General features: G+C 39.9%; 1 protein-coding gene across 3 annotated transcripts in view; it reads left to right on the forward strand.

The window, feature by feature from the left end:
• LOC117410795 (leucine-rich repeat and fibronectin type-III domain-containing protein 2-like) overlaps positions 1-19884 on the forward strand; it is a 170283-nt gene that overhangs the window by 107241 nt on the left and 43158 nt on the right. For all 3 annotated transcript variants that reach the window (XR_009328922.1, XM_034017619.3, XM_034017618.3), the window contains one exon: positions 7763-7851. The gene's annotated coding sequence lies outside the window, so the exon portion shown is untranslated. The remainder of the gene's footprint in view (positions 1-7762; positions 7852-19884) is intronic.

A 19884-nucleotide genomic window follows, 5' to 3' on the forward strand; every position in this document is an offset into this window, starting at 1 on the left:
ATTTGAATACCTTATAAATAAATAGCATGTATTCCAACCTCTTATCTGTATCTCTCACAGACATACATAGATTTAAAAACAAAAAATTGTTTCAAGACTGGATGAGTTATTACATGTACTTTTGAATTAAATTCATTGTTATTTTTGATTCAGAAATGTAGTACAGTCACAAATATAGACTATAATATTGCAGCGAAATAGGTTAACGCAGGCAGGCGCATCACGCAGGGCGAGGCAATCCACACACAGGCGGAAGACGGGTGCGAACCCGGGACCTCTCGCACTAAAGCATAGCGCAGATACAGCTGTACAAAAGAGATGGCTCCTTTGCAAGGAGCGTATATCGGGGTAATGTCTCTGTGTGTGATTACGTCACCTACCAGCCCTGCTGCTGCCTTGCCCCGTGCACACTACACTCTCCCTTGCTAGTCTCAAGTCCGCCCCGGACTTGCTCACCAAGCTACAGTCCGACGAGTGCATGCCGGGGTACCCGCATCCCACTAAGACACCAATGTAGCGAAACAGGTTAATGCAGGCAGGCGCATCACACAGGGCGAGGCAATCCACATACAGGCGGAGGGGGGGCACAAACCGGGACCTCTCACACTGAAACATAGCGCCGATACCGCTGTACAAAAGAGCCGGCTCCTTTGCAAGGAGCGTATATCGGGCTTATATCTCCGTGTGTGATTAAGTAACCAACAGTCCTGCTGCTGCCTTCCCCCGTGAACGCTACACTATGTTTTACGAGACCAATATGCTGGTCACACATGCACACACATACACAAACATAAGCTCTCAAGACTGCATAGGTCGCTTGAAGTTAAAATCAGTTTTCCCCAATGGTATTCAATGGGCTATTGAAAGCTGTACATAGAGCAGCAGATTCTCAGCTTCCTATTTTCAATGGGGCTGATGGCACTTTCATTAAATGCATGAAACTGCCTTGGTGGGTGGTCCCGCCCAGCAGTCAACTTTTGTACACTTGCTGCTCCTCAGAAAAATGTAAATTGCTTTCGACTCAGGACATTTAACTGCACAAGGCAGGCCTTAATCAACAGTCGAGCGCTCTTTTTTCATCTTGTTAATTTTCAAGGTTTATTTAAATGGTTTGATTTATTTTGGTTTGTTTCTTAATCGCTTCAGTTTTAGACACTTGCTGGTGAAACGCTGTATTTCAGTTATAATCTATGAAAATACAGTGTCTAATTAGGCCCTTTGGGTAGAAAACAATGACAATTTAAATAAACACCACAATGCACAAGTTTACTTTGCATCATTTGCCAGCACAGGGGCTTGTGAGCAGACCATGACTTCAACATATCTATAATTGCACATGTAACAGTATAACCACAAGAAAATACTCACTTAACCAGGTTACAAAATAAAATAGTGCTTAACACACTACACTTCTGCCAGGCATCTCGCAGACTTAAAAATTTTATAACCTTAAACTCCTGTCTGTGCCCAGACAAATGACTCACTTAAGCCCTGAATATACATATATGAAAATGCATAGAATATATATGAAAATTACTGTCAATGTCAAAACATCCTTTAAGGAAATGTAGCTTCAGCAATTTCAACAGCGAGCCTGTGTTTTTCAAATTTGCATATTTTACTCTTTGGTATTTGCAGGAAAGAAAATGAATTCCTTTTGTATTATGGTTTTCATCAGAAAGAGTCAAGGAGGGTTGCAGATTTCAACTGAAAATAATGAAAAGGGTGTTGTGACAGCAAACATGCAGACAGAGACTCGTGGCAGCAATCGATCACTAGTAGGATTGTCCGTGCCCTGGCTTTGCTAGATCTGGCTCCAAAGCTCTGATGCAGCTCCACACTGCTGCTCCAGGTCCAGCTCCAACTGCTTCTAGCTGCCTTCGGCTCATAATCCTAACCCTAACCCTAACCAAAGCCTCTAATCAGTAATATAGGTTCTTCACTAGCGTAGTAACATCGTATTGAGTTTTTTTATTTTTTTTTGTTATTGTTCATCAGGTTAAATGTGTTTAATAAATGAGACAGAAATCTGTTTTTTTTGTTTTATTTTCCTTTAACTTAAACAATTTTTTTATGAATCAAGATTATATTATCCTTGTATATTAAGGGCCATCCAAAATTATCGACATTTTCAGAAAGCCTACAAAGCATGCACTTGGGTCGGGGGTCGAGGGCAGTGTACGTTTTTTGATCAAAAAATGATTACATTTTTATGTAGCTTGAAGTATTCCCATGCCTTCCTGCAAAAGTACTATAGCCACCAGGGATGTAATTTATGTCACAGTTCGTGATATTTTACTTTTTGTTGAGGAAAAAGATCCTGTAATATTTGATTCCTTTCCAGCACATGAGTGTAGAAGGCAAGCTCCAGTTATTGTTCTCAGTGTGTATGTTTAAAACTTTTCTTGGGCCTATCACATTTTCTGGTGCAATGTGGTTTGCAATATCAGTGTAAATCACGGGTCATCATTTGAATGGCAAATGGTACAGAAAGACAGCACCACCAATTAAAATACAAAATACAAATGATTTGTTACTGTATTCCCCCAGTTTGGAAATACATGCACAATTCATTGCTTAAAAAAGATCACGTTGTGCATGCTTCCTGCAATTATCTGCAGCCTACAAAGTGGGGAGCGGATACTAAAATAAATGATGCTTTGATTTTTCACACTCCATTATGGAGGTCATTGTCACATAGGTAGACTAAGGCATATACGATTGTGGGAAACCTCCTGGTCAAGGTCATAGAATACCAAGCTGATTCTCTCCTTTTGACTTGTTCACGATAGCAGCAGAACCAATGATCTTAGTGTTCTATAAAGTAAAGTATCTAGTATGTCTTATATTAAGCATTACAGTACTATAATATACATTATACATTTCATTTAAAGGTCTGTCTGTCACACACTACATAGTGAACATGATAACTATTTTATTATTCAATCCTAGCATCCTATTTATGCTTTAGATTGCATTGACAAAAATCTTACATGCCCTGTCCCCTTACTACGCAATTATAAGGACCCTCTCTATATGCCTGCACTGGTTTTCATAAAAGGTAATGGCTGCAGATACCGGAATACATGATTCTAGTTGATTCTTATATCAACAGAAATATTATGAACATTAAATTACTTCTGAATTGATATTTAAGTATTTTACATACTTATTTATTTTGTTCATTCAATTATTTAAACTGAATAATTCAGGAAGGATTTTTTAAAATGTAAAAGGCAGGAAATAGTGGAGCTGCTCCAGAGCGCTATAAATATATTTCTAAAAAAAGTGCCAGTGAGAACTATTTTTGCATCCTCAACACATGACTACACACATTAAAAGGAAACCGAGACAGTATTCTGCTCCGTTACAGTAGTAAAAACACTAATTAGCAGTACAGTGTTCTCTGATCTTCAAAAACAAAGAATGTAAAACAATTAGAATATCAAATCAATACAGGCATACAATATATTGCACATTATTACTTTATTATTACAATTGCCCGACACTATTTTGCACCTAAGGTTCCAAATCCTGCCAGGCGACACTATTTGGCACAACACGGGTACTGGAGCATGGGCAATCCTAATTGGTAGGATGGGGGTCTTTTAAAAAGTCCACTTGCATGATAATATTTATTACTAATTTAATAGTGGAACAGCAGCATATCTGTCTTGACATAAGTTGCAGAGTTATCGACTGGTAGGAGTGGCAATTTTATTTGACAAAGTTTTTTTTCTTTTTACTAAATCAGATACACAGGGTTACAGTACATATATGACATTATACAGGGTGGTTGTAAAGTAACTCAGACATGTGTCATTGCTACAACATTCACAGGATACAGGATTCATAGCTAAAATGCTTCTATATGAAAGTTTGTCACTTTAAAATACATAAGCTTTTACAGGACATTTTTGCTGATTCCGAATGGAATTTCCTATGTTTTATGTATTGCATTTAATTTTCTTTGTTTAGATTTGAAAATACAAAAATCAGTGTATATTAGAAAATATAATAAACAGTTTGGTAGAGTCTGAGTTTAATGAATGGTAACATAGTGTGCGTTGAACAGTTAGAACATAAGAAAGAGAAACATTACAAATGAGAGGAGGCCATTCGATCCATCTTGTTCATTTGGTTGTTAGTAGCTTATTGATCCCAGAATCTCATCAAGCAGCTTCTTGAAGGATCCCAGGGTGTCAGCTTCAACATTACTGGGAGGAGTTGGTTCCAGACTCCCATAATTTCTGTGTAAAGAAATGGGTCGACATTGTCTATACCTTTTAGAATTTTGAATATTTGAATCAGATCGCCGTGTAGTCTTCTTTGTTCAAGACTGAATAGATTCAATTCTTTTAGCCTGTCTGCATATGACATGCCTTTTAAACCTGGGATAATTCTGGTCACTCTTCTTTGCACTCTTTCTAGAGCAGCAATATCAGTTTTGCAGCGAGGTCACCAGAACTGAACACAATATTCTAGATGAGGTCTTACTAATGCATTGTAAAGATTTAACATTGCTTTCCTTGATTTAAATTCAACACTTTTCACTATATATCCAAGCATCTTTTTAGCCTTTTTTTTTATAGCTTCCTCACATTGTCTAGATGAAGGCATTTCTGAGTCAACATAAACTCATAGATCTTTTTCATAGATTCCTTCTTCAATTTCAGTATCTCCCATATGATATTTATAATAGACATTTTTATTGCCTGCATGCAGTACCTTACACTTTTCTCTATTAAATGGCATTTGCCATGTGTCTGCCCTGTTCTGAATGCTGTTTAGATAATTTTGAATGACCTTTGCTGCTGCAACGGAGTTTGCCATTCCTCCTATTTTTGTGTCGTCTGCAAATTTAACAAGTTTGCTTACTATACCAGAATCTAAGTAGATTAGGAATCCCTACTGTGTTCAGTTTGAGAATTCATCTTTTATGCGAGACAAAAGCTTTCTGGAAATCTAAATAAACCATGTCATATGCTTTGCAATTATCCATGTTGCATCCTCAAAAAAATCAAGCAGGTTAGTTAGACACGATCTCCCTTTCCTAAAACCATGATGACTGTCTCCCAGGATACTGTTACCATATAGGTAATTTTCCATTTTGGATCTTATTATGGTTTCCATAAGTTTACATATAATAGAAGTCAGGCTTATTGTTCTGTAGTTACCTGGTTCGGTGTTGTCTCCCTTTTTGTGGATCGATATTATGTTTGCAATTCTCTAGTCTGTTGGTACAACCCCTGTAAATAACTTCATTCATTTATTTGAGTACTATTGGGAGGATCTCATCCGGCCCAGGGGATTTGTTTATTTTAAGAGCTCCTAGTCCCTTTAACACTTTTGCCTCTGTTATGCTAAATTTATTTAAAACTGAATAGGAACAGGTCGACATGTGGGGCATGTTGTCCGTATCCTCCTTTGTAAAAACTTGTAAAAAGTAATCATTTAATATATTTGCTATTTTTTTCTCTTCATCTATGCTGTTGTCATTTGTATCTCTTAGACATTTTACTTGAATGTTCTTTTGCTGTTATAATATTGGGAAGACTTTTTGGAATTGATTTTAACCCCCTTGGCAATGCTTCTATCTCTCTCTTGGCCTTTCTAACTTCCTGTTGAGTCTCTAAGAGGCGTCATGTTTTTGGGAAAAAAAGTGAAAGACTTATTGTTTGTACATTTAAACATCTATTTTAATTATATGACAGTGAAATAAGACTGTTGCACTGATTTCTATAGGGATTCCAAGTCGGTATATCCTACAATATACCTACTATATACAGAACGCCATTAAGTCCTTACTTTTTTAAACCTCAGCACAACTCAGCCTCCAGCCACAGAAACAGACAGAAAACTATACTTTTAAAAGTGTCTATCATTCCAATGAACCTGCACCTTCAAATAGCTATAATAATAATAATAATAATAATAATAATAATAATAATAATAATAATAATAATAATAAAGACCTGGTTGAGTCCATATAGTTATTTCTCATTGCTGTAATTAACACCATTTTGGGTTTATTCACTTCTCACCAGAAGGTCACTGGTTGCAGTTCTTCAAATCATCTGCATTGTGAATTCTGTCAGACTTACTGAACGCAGAATGCTGGAATATAAGGCCCTGAGATACCAACACGCAACCCCCACGGAACCATCCACTTTAATTAGTGTATTTATTTATTGATTTCCCAGTGAAATATTCTTTTTTTTTTTTTGCACTAATTACTCAAAATCTTCATTCACAGAAAACGGATATAGTGGAATTAATTAAGGAATTGTAATTGGTGTTTTTGATTTCAGGCGAAAATTGTTCCAATGATAATTTTAGTCTAACCCAATGGTAACAAACACAAATACCAGCAGAAGCTGAGAAGCTTCTAAACTGTCTTATGAAAAAAGCTGCATTATCAGCAGAGTGAAAAAAAGAATCAGCCACAAACTGAATTCTCAACAGCAGACTGCCTTTTGTGTTGATTTTCCAAAATCTTCATTGTGCCATCTATAAATAACATGTCAAATGTGTCCCTGCATGCATTGTTTATAAACAGAACAGAACATGTATTATCCAGGCGAGCTGTGGGGGGCAGATACATAGTCACCAAGAAAGATACAGCACACAGGCTTAAGCAGAGAGATGTTTGTCTCAAAGTAGCCAGCCTATCTAGCTATTGACAATTAGCAACAGATAAGTGTAAGACAGAGGTGGGGTTTATAGCTGGAAATGAGGGAAGAACTTGTGAACCTAATTTTTTTTTTTTTTTTTTTTCTTTACTGATCTAACATCAGATACAGGTAAAGCAATCTGATCTCCTTCGCTTGCGCTTGCAGAAGATAGTGGTGAAACATTTAAAAATGATACTGTGATATTTATGTAATATGTGGCATCTACATGATAGATGTTTTAAAGATTGGTAGTAATAAATATAATGGCACCTCAGAAAATGTCTCCAATTAAGTTGTTTTTAAAACAGTTGGATTGTTAAACTGGAGGTCTTGGAATGGTTGTTTTTGGGTTGAGCTAGGAGGTTAAAGAGTAAGTGTCGGGGTTCAGAAAAATATAGCGTTCCACGTCCCAATGTGTTGCTACAACTGTATAAATAACGTACCTGTATTTTTTCTTTTCATTATTAACATCCTGACAGCTTTTTACATTACATTTAAAGTCTGGTTCAAAGCTCTTTTCAAAATGTCCACCCTAGAGCACTGGGGTTTGAGATCTGTCTTCTATATCACTGCAGTGTTACTTGTTTAACAATGTGGGCAATAATCCTTACAGTATCAGTGCACTAAACCGGACATTTTGAAAAGATCTTTGAAACAGACTTTAATGTTATGAGTATAAAACGTTTTCAGGATATTAACAATGAAAACAAAAAATACAGGTTATAGCAACACATGGGGACGTGTAGCACTATATTTTTCAGAACCCAGCTACTTACTCTTTAAGCTGCCAGTGAAAGTAGGATTGAGGACAGTGCCTCTTGCCACCTGCTCCATGATAATAACCAAAGATGTGATTGGTTGAGACTGAAGCAGAGTGGGCTGGTTTTGGGGAGGTTATGCTACTGTCCAATATTTTTAAAAGACAGATGGAGAAACTGTAGGTCCTGCTGTATAATTCAATGTAGAATACACTGTGACAGTGTTTATTTTTAATAATATATTTACATTGTGAGACAACATAAAATAGAGAAACCTCCCTGTAAATGAAAAAAGTACTGTATATCTAACATTTTTCTTTTCTCTGATAGGTTGGCACTTCAAACTTCACGAAGCACAGCCCGCACATAAGAGGACCCAAGGTGCGAGTGGCCCTATGGCAGAATACTGCACAATATAGGTAAGCAAAATGAAGGCTTTGTGCCTTCAGTGTATTATTCAATCTCCTTTGTCATTTGTGTTGGGGGTTGATTAGCACATGCGCCCAAGAGCAGCACTGAAGAAATAAGTCATTCACTTAGCCTCCAGCCATTCCATTGCAGATTTTGATCTTATCCGATCTCTGAAGCTGAGTCGATTTGGAGATGGTGAGTAATTGAAAGGAAACCTCTTCGAAACAATGTGGTGGTGACTGGGCTCTCTAGAGTGTGTTTAACGAGTTTTAAACTGAGGCCCTGTCTGCGTTATAGACGACAGTACTATTTTCTGGTTTTCTAATTTAGTTTTCTGGCTAAATTACAAAAAAATTACAAAACTACTGGCCTAGCAGGAACAGAAGTGTTGTGGAAACTACATGCTGCACTGGAGTGTATTTCCCTTTCAATTCAAAGACGACTAATAACCCATACTTTTGGGATATACCTGCCACAGGTCAGCTATTTACTGAGCATTTTAGGTCAGAGCTGCCGATAGGCCCCTCCGGAGAGTGACGTCCTCGGAGCCGCCTGATGCGTGACGCGTGATTCCTCCACTGGGCCTGCCGTCTCTGCCGCGCCGTTGAGTTGACTCCGCTGGATTGTTGAGGCCCACCCTCTCGGTGCGCTCGGCCAAAAGTCTTACAGTTCACACTATGCGCGGTGACTGTTCTACCCTCAGAGCTTTCCTGTTGTGTGCGTGTGTGTGTTTTTTCTTGTACTGCTTTGCAGTTAAAAAATAAAGGAGAGACGCATGATTCCTCTACCGGGACCCGGCTCTGCTGCGTCGCTCTGTTGAGTTGACTTCGCCGGCTTGTCTCAGGCCGCCTACTCGGTGCTTGGTAAAAAAAAACAAAAAAACAAAAGGGAAAATAAAATAAAGGATTTTTAAAGCTCACAGGTGACTGTCTTACCCCATAGGTTTTTTCCAAGTAAGACTAAGCACCCTTGCCCAGTACCCTCGGTGCTCAGTGCCCTCAGTGCTTCAGTGCTCTCTGTCTGTAGGCTGTGCTCCAATCCATTGCAAGATACGCTCTTCCCCGGTTGTGTGACCGCAAGCGGTCCAGACTAGGCATCATTGCCCAGTACCCTTGGTGCTCGGTGTCGTCTCCCTGTAGGCGGTGTTACACTCCGCTGTAAGCTACTCACTGCACTGGTTGTGTAACTGCGCACGGTCCTGGCTAGACACCCTTGCTCTGTGCCCTCGGTGCTTCAGTGCCCTCTGTCTGTAGACTGTGCTCCACTCCATTGCAAGCTATGTGCTGCCCCGGTTCTGACTAAACGCAGTCCAGACTAGGCATCCTTGCCCAGTACCCTCAGTGCTTGCACCCTCTGTGCTCGGTGCCCTCTGCCTGTAGGTGGTACTCCACTCCGCTGCAAGCTACACGCTGCACCAGTTGTGTGACTGCGTGTGGTCCAGGATAGTCACCCTTGTCTAGTACCATTGGTGCTTGTGACCTTGGTGCTCTGTGCCCTCAGTGCCCCAGAGCCTCGATGCCTCTGTGCTTCAGCGCCCTCGGTGCTTAGACGCTCCATGCTTTGGTGCTTCATTGCCCACAAGCATTAAGTCTAGGCGCCTGTCCCCACTACCCTTGGTGTTACACCCTCAGTGCTCGGTGCTCGGTGTCCTCGGTGCCTCTGTGCTTCGGCACCCTAGGTGCTTAGACGCTCCGTGCCCTGTTGCTTTGCTTCAGCACGTTAATACGGCTGGACTCCCTTACAATGCAAGGCTACCTGTCAGACGGCTGTCATTCAAATTTGCCTATCCCTGTTTCAACAGGGGCCGACAGTACCTTTGGTGGTGTCAGAAGTTGCTGAGTCTGAAGGCCGTGGCTTCATCAGCCCTCCAGGTGGGGTTACTCCATATGCGCCCACTTCAGGTGTGGCTCAATGCCTTCCGGCTACATCCCAAACTGTCGGCTGACCTTGTCTTGCGTATGCTGGGAAGCCCTGCGCTGGTGGAGGTGAGCCTCTCACATGCACGAAAGTGTAAGGATGGGGGTAATCCACAGCCATCAGGTGGTGACGACAGATGCATCCAACTCAGATTGGGGTGCAGCCTGGGCCGGTAGAGGAGTCTGTGGGTCCTGGTTGGGCCGTTGGACATCCCTGCACATAAATGCGCTGAAGTTGCGAGCGGTTCAATGCTCTTGTACGCATTCCCGCCAATACCGTTGCTCCCGGCCTTATAAGAGAAAATCCGGAGAAAAGAGGTAACAGTTCTCCTGGTGGCTCCAGATAGCCCAGGAGAATCTGTTTTTCAGACCTTTACCAGCTGCTTCAAGGCCAGACCTGGGAGATCCCGCTGCGCTTGGATCTCCTCAGTCAGACGAGAGGCACCATCTGGCACTCAGAAACGGGCAGACTCCAACTATGGGTCTGGCTCCTGAACGGGACCATCTGTCCGCCTTAGGGCTCTCAGACGCAGTTGTCAGTACACTGCAGAATGCTAGGGCCTCCTCCACAAGGTCATTGTACGCCTATAAGTGGAGGTATTTTCAAAATGGATGTATGACCAGAGGTCATGACCCCATCTATTGCCCTATAGCAATTATTTTACATTCCATAGAGTTGAAATATCTCTCTATGAAGACAGCCTTTTTGTTAGCCATCACCTCTGCTAAGCGGGTTAGTGAGCTACAGGCTCGGTCAGTGCATAGTGCCTGTATGCGTATTTGGGATGATGGAAACAGGGTATTGTTACGCACGAACCCTGCTTTCCTCCCTAAGGTGGTTACGGCTTTCCACTTAAACCAACCAGTGCAAGTAGGGGCTTTCCATCCCACTCCTTTTTCTTTGGAGGAGGATCGGAGATTAAATTCCTTCTGCCCGGTTCGGGCATTGAGAAGTTATGTGGATTGGACAAGAGCACTGCGTCAGTCTGACCAGCTCTTCATCTGTCATGGTGAAAGGACCCTGGGTCAAGCCCTCTCGAAGCAGTGACTGTCTCACTGGATTGTGGACACCGTTTCGACTGCATATACTAATACCGGCCTACCACCACCTGGGTAGGTGGCCACACACTCTACCAGAGGAGTGTCTATGTCATGGGCCATCTTTAGAGGAGCAACATGACTGATATTTGTACTGCGACTAGCTGGGCTACTCCGCATACATTTACCAGGTTCTACCGACATAGGGGTAGATAAAACTAAAGTGTTGCGCCTGTCTCAATAGTCGCAAACCAGTTGCAAACGAGTCAGAAGTCTAGGGTGAAATGTATTAAACATGCGCAATGCTGTTAGCAACTTTTTATGGAATGCTTTGCAGCAGCAGTTTTCCTTTACGGTTCTACCTTAGATGAATATGTACTTATGGGTGTTCCTGCAGAAATTCGCAAAAACAGGGTGGAGATAGTGCAAATGAGGGATCAAAAATATTCTAAAGCTGCGGGCAATTACGACACTTACAATTGCATCAATTTGTTAAGAGCTTTTGAAAGCATGTTTTAAACAGTCGCAATTATTGCCGGCATTTCCCAGTCCGCTTTTTCTCATGTGTTGCCAGTTGTGCGCAATGCATTTTTGAGATGAACACCCAAGTACCTAATGTTCATTAAAGTCAGGGTGTACTGACAAGCCTTGAAAACAAATTTCTGTGACATTACTGGTTTTCCCAGCGTGTTGGAGCAATAGACTGCACACATGTGCCACTACCGCCTCCAGCTTATTCTGAGCATCTGTACAGAACCTATTGTGTGTTACTTGTCTGGGCTACTAAGTAGACCAAGTTAAAAATAATACTAATTAAAATAAAATAAAAAACCCTAAAATCATTTAGTTTCAATTTAAAATAATCTTTTATTCCCATTGTACACCAATGTGTACAATGCAGCAGCATGATTTATTTTGTGTTACCAGTCGGCTAAATTACAATAAAAGTGAGCTGGGTATTCATTTGATTTTACTACTGTACTGTATACTGTATAGGCCTACTGTACAGATTTATATTTTTACATAATGTAATGTGTAGCCTATCCAAAACACATTAGTGTTATTTCAGTGCAATGATTTATATTTAAAATACATCAAGAACTGTAAATGTATGTGTGTGGTTTTATTGTACTGTTTTTAAACCCAACACGTCCTTATGTCAGAACAAACATGTCCGGTTTAGCGAGGGGCTACTGTATGATTAAGAAAAGCTTTTTGGGGGTGAAGGTGGGGGCCGCACTATAGAATCTGATGGGATCAAACTGCCTTTCAATTATTTATATATATAATATATAACAGTATTAAAATAGGTAAAATGAAGGCGGAACAGAATGCATTGTACAAATGACGTTTACATTTAACAAAAACAATGTTATTTTGATTCTTGCACCCTTGAATGTATAGACGTTATCCTTCGGGCACCCTCTGCTGCAGCAAACCACAACTCAACTCCCTCTATTTATTTGAACAATGTTGCGCAACACTTGCAATGTATGATAGAGATGCTTGCTAAGAAGATGCAACAAATGTTTAAATTAGTATATTGCGGCTCTTTTCATTAACATATTTTCTCTTAGTACATACGACAAATTGTATACTTTGCAAATTGTCGCTACAAAAATGCAAATTTCAGTATGTTTGCGCTGCGACTGGCCCATCTTAGTACATCTACCCCTTAATGTGGTAGATCCCTCTTTGCCTTCATTAGGCACACGGGTCTTTGAGGTGGCATCGCTCGCACCACAAACATTAGTTTGGCGGTAGAGAGACGTCCCTTGTCTGCTGTCTCTGCTCACGCGGGAACGTTGAAAGAGAAGACGACCAACAAACCTTGCAAGGTCGCATCACTCGCATTCACGGGTTCGATGCAAAAGAGGAAGCGAGCTCCATGGAGTGACTACTTATTCCCTTGGTAGGCAGGACCGAGGACGTCACTCCCCAGAGGTGCCTATCAGCAGCTCTGACATAAAATGCTCAGTAAATACCCTACCTGTGGCAGGCATATCCCAAAAGTTTTGGTTGTTGGTTGTCTTCTCTTTTGTTGTGGTTTCATGGTTCTCGTCTGCCATTTTTCAACATGACATTTTTTAAATGAGATGCACTCATCTAACGAGGTCTTAGTGGTTTAATAAAGAAAGGATTAACACCTGAGCCTGTTGATTTGTGAAGGTATTCAACAAAGCCTGACTGGAATTAAAACTTGTTATAAACCTGTTGTGCGTATTAGAGCAATGCATGTAAAAATACGGGTCTACAAAAGTCTTTATCTCAAATAACCATCCACACATTTGTTCAGCTTACCAGCAAAATCTTGTGACTCACATGAATGTTGATGGTGACAGTGTTTGAGATGATTGGTGCGGGGGGATTTGAAACCCCATCTAAAGTGTTTTCTCGACTCTATAGCTATATGAAAGTTCCCTTTGGTTTAGAGATCTGTTGTAAATAATTAAAGTAAATAATGATAAGGTATTAAAGTTAAACTTTTTGTTTTTGCTTACCTTTGTTTGAGCAAGTTTCACATATTATCTGATGTGTTATTTAGTTTCTTATGGATCATATGAACATTAACATCGTTATATGACTCCCTAGCATCCAAATACACCATCTCTTTAGTAAACTGTAGGAAAACACTAGGTGCACCAAAAAACTCTACTAACAGTAAAAGTACTGTAATGTTAATAATAATAATAATAATAATAATAATAATAATAATAATACATTTTATTTATAGACTGCTTTTCTCAAACCCCACTGTACAAGAACAACAATACAAATATACAGTATACAAAGGTTAGGTTGTGTGGTCCAGTGGTTAAAGAAATGGGCTTGTAACCAGGAGGTCCCCGGTTCAAATCCCACCTCAGCCACTGACTCATTGTGTGACCCTGAGCAAGTCACTTAACCTCCTTGTGCTCCGTCTTTCGGGTGAGACGTAATTGTAAGTGACTCTGCAGCTGATGCATAGTTCACACACCCTAGTCTAAATAAACAAATAAAAAGGTGCAGATAAAATATCAATTTAATAAAACAAATCAAAAATTAAAATAAATCAGCAAAAGCGATCTTAAAAAGGTGTGTCTTTAAGAGAGATTAAAAAATATCCACAGACTCTCGAATAGATCTGGGCAACATGTTCCATAGTCGCAGGGCAGCACTACAAAAAGCTCAGTCTCCCATAGTACAGAGCCTAGTCCTAGGATCTTGAATTGCACGCTGAAATATACTTTTGCAATAGATCTCTCAAATAAACAGGGGCAGCACTATTTAAGGCCGAAATGTGTTCTTGCTGAGAACATAGTGTGTTCTGTGCAGACTAGACTGATGTGTCTAGCTCTGCAGGAACGCTTCCAGTTTGACAGGAAATATAACATTCTGATGAAAACTATGTGCAGTACAGGGAAAAAATCACATGGGAAAAGTTATCTGAGAAAGACATTGAATCTGATATTATAAATGGGTTGAAAGGAGAAAAATCAAGCATTGAGGGATGTGGTAAGAGAGCAGGAAATAAGAAAATCAATCCACCAGCTGCAGGCTTGGGCCTAAATGTTGTTTTGTTCTCAAGTAGGATGACACACCCTCATGAGTCAAAATAGATTATAAACATTTTCAGGTGAATAGAGGATTTTCTGCACACATGGTCAGGTGTGTCTGGTAGTGGCACCTACACTGTGCATCCTCAACTGGCGCCTGCACAGTGTACTGCACAACATAAAGTGCATTTCATAGGCGCCTTGGTCATAACTGTCTACATGCGTGTTTGTATGCACTTTTGAATAAATGTGTAGGACTTGTATGCTGATAAGTATTCTGACCCCTGTCAGTGAGATGCGGTTAAAAGCGCTATAACCACTAACGCAAACAAGCCTTTTTCCATAGTGGTCAAGACACTCACCTATAGTGTGTGCCTCATATAGATGTTTCCTAGGTTGTTTGCATACAGTAGTAGTGCAAACTCTGCTTTATTTTACCTGTTTATGTAATTCCAAACAAATTAACAATTTTTCAACCCATGTCTTCATAATTTGAAGTATGTTAAAATTAGCTGTAAACCACCCTGTGGGATATATAATAAAATATGTAAAAGGAATTCAACTTCAGTTAATGCATTCATTCTATTTCCAATATCGTTTACTGCAGCCGAATCCAAATATCAGGAGCTGAGTTTGCTATTGGAGGAGAGGAAGTTAACTCACTTAATGCCCCCCCCCCCTCTTCTCAGTGAATTGATTTACCATACTAATGAAGTTTTGAAGGTGTAGTAGTAATGCTCCTTCATCATCTCCTCACAGCTGAGGACACACAGTCTACACTAAACTAAGGTAGTGTCACATGACTCCAACTAACCTAAGTCAAGTTAATGAGTCATGTGGTGCTTCATTAATGGCTTTTGAAATGAAATTTGTGGGAAAGGCTTACCAATCAAAGGCTTCTAATTGCCTCACACTGCCCTTCTTTGTAATGTACCATTACTTTAAAGATATTATACAACATCACTATATTTTAGGGACTGCTCTATCCAGGAGCCAATTAGTCAGATGCTGTTGTTACCAACATGGGATACACTTATGGAGGTTACTGTACATGGCAGAAGAAAGTTACGGCATTAGCCTATTACCTATGGTGATATTTGTTCATTGGCAAAATGTATTTTGTAATCTCAGCTTCATTAGACAATAGTAAACCCTATTCCCACACATCTCCACAATCCGACACAATTGATAGTCTTGGCTTAGAGGGCAGGTACAGTAGATGTTCAAATGAGGAAAATGGTGTGTTAGGAGGGCTTTGAGGGTAAAGATCATATTCAGGACTGTGCCTGTATCCAGTACCACTGTCCTTCACCTTTCGAAGCACTACATGAAAAAGGCCTTACATCTTTCAAAGCTGACTGCTGAGTAGAGGCTTGCACCCTGTTTCAACCAATTGCAAAGGCAACAGGTTCTGATAAGAATAAAGCAGGTGATTCTGCCAAAGCAAGGAAAGAGAATTTGCATAGGTATGGTTTTCTTGTTTCTTTGGTCCAAGTTCTATTTTTTCTCTAAGGCAGAGGTACTCAAAGTATGCTAGCCGCAGGCACACATATGTACAGCTATGGCCAAAAGTTTAACCTAGAATTTTAGGATTGAGACATAATTAAAAAAAAAAAAAAAAAAAATATGTGAACATAATTTAGATATTTTAGTTAATATCATGTAATCAAAGAAACTACAAAATTATATTGCAAAGGTCTATTGGAAGCCGTAATAGTCGTACTATACAGTACAGTATTTCATATTAGATTTCGAAATGTCACATTTTTTCAGTTTTTGTCAGTTTTTCGTTAAGTACATGGAAAACTACAAAGCACTTTGTAATTCAATATATTAACGTAACATTATTCATCAGGTTTCATTCAACTTTATGAAGTGGTGAGGTGTGGTGACGTCACAGACCAGGAAGTAACTGAACCAAAACAATGGATGGGCGGGTGAAACTGAACGCAATGGCGTTCAGCTGATTTATTAATAAACAAAACAAAAATAAAAGATTTAAACTAACAACAAAACAGAAACCAAAGGGCATGAGGGCCAAATGAATCAGACAGACAAACAAGTAAGTGTCGTGCTGGCTAATCCAGCACGTTTTAGCAATTGTTAATTTCTGTCTCCTCTCTATCTCCCCGTACCTCCTCTCTGTACACCCAACCCCGCAGCACGGACAGCTGCAGGTTCTTATACTCTGGCCGAGGGGTTAACTAGCTATTAATGATCTTATTACCCCTCGGCCACAGTCTGCACGCATTTGGTAAGGATGCGCGAATGTCGGCTAGTTAAATAATCAGTATCTGATCAGCCACGCATCCTCACAGGGTTTTAAATTATAAATAATAACAAAAGACACAGCGCTTTTAACTGCGCCGCATACAAAAATAAAAATAATAATAAATAGGGGCGGGACACTCCGCCACAGGCACTTAATGATTTATTGTCCAGAAACGGATGCCTGTCTGTAACCTGTAGCAACTGTGAAACCACAGCCTGTGATAAGTTAACTGTTGCACAAAGTGCCCAAGTCTTTTGTAAGGTTGAGAACACAATATTTTTTTTCTTCACATTCAGCTACTTAATCCAGAACACAAAAACAGAGATTGAGAGCACAGTGTAGCAGATTGTAATTATTTTAGTTCTTCAACTACAGCATCAGTATTGCAGTATTTCAGATTCCAGCCCAAATTTGCCCAGGGGCAGAGCTTTGAGCACCATTGTTCCAACGCAATAACTGAATCAATGTTCAAATACTATTTCCGCTCTTTATCTAACCATGCCCCTAGACACCTAAAAGGAGGTATAATGACAAGTCCTGTTTGTTTCTCATTTGCAATTACATTTTTAGCTACCTGGATTAATGTAATAACCCCTTTGATTTCATGTGCATGGATGCTGTTTTTAATAGCATCACAAGAGATTACTTGAGTAGGGATTTTGAGTATTTCTGAATGCTATTAAACTTGCATGCTCCCCTGCCCTGAGGTGCTTGTGGCTGTGCTGCCCTGATCAGTTGGAAAGATCCACTGCAGGCTCTGTAACCTCTCAGCTGATGTTGTGTGAGCTCTCTAATTCCTCCATCAGATGCTCAGATGGCAGTGTGTTCAGCCTGAACCGAGGGATCAGCAGCCCTTCCACACTTATTACCCATGTGATCAGACTAGGCATATAAACACCAGATGTTGCAGATAAGAACCGTCAACAACAAAAAAAAAACTCTTCAGCAGGCTAAACAAAGACCAGGTTACCTCACTTGTGATGTGCCACTGCTGTTCCTGAAAACTGTTCCTTCATTCTGACTTCCATTGCTACAGAAATGCTGCTGGGTCTTTGTAGGTAATAACTTTGGTATTGGGGTCACAAGAAGAACAGACATGTGTGCAACATAATTATCAGGGGATATTGCTTTTACAAAGAATACATTTCTCTAACCATAGCAAAATGGTGCATTATTATTATTTTAAGCTATACTATAGGGTTGTAGGATAATGAACTTCTGTGTATGAGAGAATATAGGAATGAGTAGAAGTAAGCCGAGGTCTGTTTATTTACTTGCCGACAGAAGACATGCACAGACGCTCACAGCCCTATAACTCAATATGGTATAATTGCCATGAATTGACTTTTTGTGATGTGTCGTGGCATACTGCAGTGAAACATGTGCTCTGATTGGTGAAAGATCCTCAGCTGTCTAGAATGACTTATACAATCTAAGGTACCAGAAACCTAAATGGTCCCAAACTGTCCAGGTGAGCACAAGCCATAAGGGCATCCTATACCTGCACTCACGGCAGGTAACAGGGGATGTATGCAGCATATGCACGCTTCTGTGATTCATTGGATTTGGAAGCAGAACCTTACATTACTTGCATTTTGGAAGAAATTACAGATGCGTAGATTCTACAGAGAAACACTGGATTCACTGGATTCATTATGGCTAATTTAGTATTTTTTGACTTGTTATGTTGTAAGTTGATTAGTATTGGTAAGTATGAACAATAGGCATCATGGAGATGGGGAGAGGTCAGACTGGTCACTTGTCTGTCATACTTCTCACAACATTCCCTTTAAAGTTGCAAGTGCTTCCACTTACTGGATGCCACTATTGGAGTGACTTGAAAGTCTTGACTCCAAATGCTGCCAATCAGTTAAAGCCAGGACAGCAGAGCCACAATAATATGCTCCACATATTATAAAGAATCTCCTCTCCAATGATTCTGCCCTTCCTCATAATTACCTTCAAGGTGATCAGAATGGGTTTTGTTCTATGCCTGAAAACAAAACACATTTCTATGGCAACATAATACTTCCAGAGACAAGACAGGGATCGTGTCTTCAGTTTTAACACTAGCACCGCCATAGCCGCTTTTTGAGCGGCTTTTGTAATTCAAATTTAAATATCTCCGTGTAATCCTGTTAAGTGCTTGAAACATGGATGAAAGTCATTGTACACATCATATATTATTATTTACACTACATACCTCAGGCAGAACGACTGTGCCGCCCTGAGTGTGATGGTGCAAAAAAAAAATGTGTGTATTCTAAGCTCTGCACAGATCAGTGACCATCGGGACTGATACTAAACGAAAGCCAGAGACTGTTGCATTTTACAACGCAACGATGTACGGTGTGGATACACTGGATAAATGACATGGCTGTATTCTGTCAAAGGTGGTACTCGCAGGTGGCCTGTGTCTGTTTTTTATAATGTTTTGGACCTGGCAGCCATCAACACTTTGGTTTTGTACATGGAGTGCACAGGCAACACAATCACTCGGAGGGACATCATTTTGCAGTTAGCCCTGGAGCTACAGCAGCAAATGCCCGTCAGCCTTCAGCCAGCGCTATGCCCACTGGCACACGGAATAAAAGACAATGCCAGGTTGCTAAATGCAATAAAAACAGAACTTTTGATGTCTGCGCCCGTTGTGAAAAGGCAAGTCTGTGGCAAATGCACTGGTACAGTTGAAAAGCGTGTTTTCTGCATAGATTGTACTTAGAAAGCTGTAATAGAATGCTGAACAGACAAACAGCCTTTGAACTCTGTTTCATTCAAAGTGCTTTCACATTGCATAAGTTATGTTGTATTTTAGTTTTATGCTATTTTTATAACTAGTTATTTATGTTTTATAATTTTATATGTGCATACAGCTTTCTACACCTGTTTACACAGAAGTTTATTGCGTAAAGTTTATTTTATTTCAGTTTTTCATGTCTATGTATATGTGCTCTTTTTTAAAAAAAATAAGAAAAAAGTTTAATTTTCAATGTAAATACAGTGTTTCTATTTTTATTTATGATGTTCATAAATAAAAATATTAAGTTGTATCTGATTGTTTGTTTTTCATTTTCATATCAAAGCCGTTTTAAAATGGAGCCGCACATTTTGCAAGTCAGAAATCTCGGCGGTTTAGTGTTAATTAGGGAAATAACCTAGGACATATACATGTGCCAACATGCTTAGCTACATTACTTAGATAGCTGGTTTAAGTAATTACATGTATTTTTTTGTGCAGAACAGACATTTTACATTTCAGCAGACTAGTGGTTAGATTTG

The sequence above is a fragment of the Acipenser ruthenus genome, chromosome 6, assembly GCF_902713425.1.
Source record: "Acipenser ruthenus chromosome 6, fAciRut3.2 maternal haplotype, whole genome shotgun sequence".
Taxonomy (NCBI): Eukaryota; Metazoa; Chordata; class Actinopteri; order Acipenseriformes; family Acipenseridae; genus Acipenser; species Acipenser ruthenus.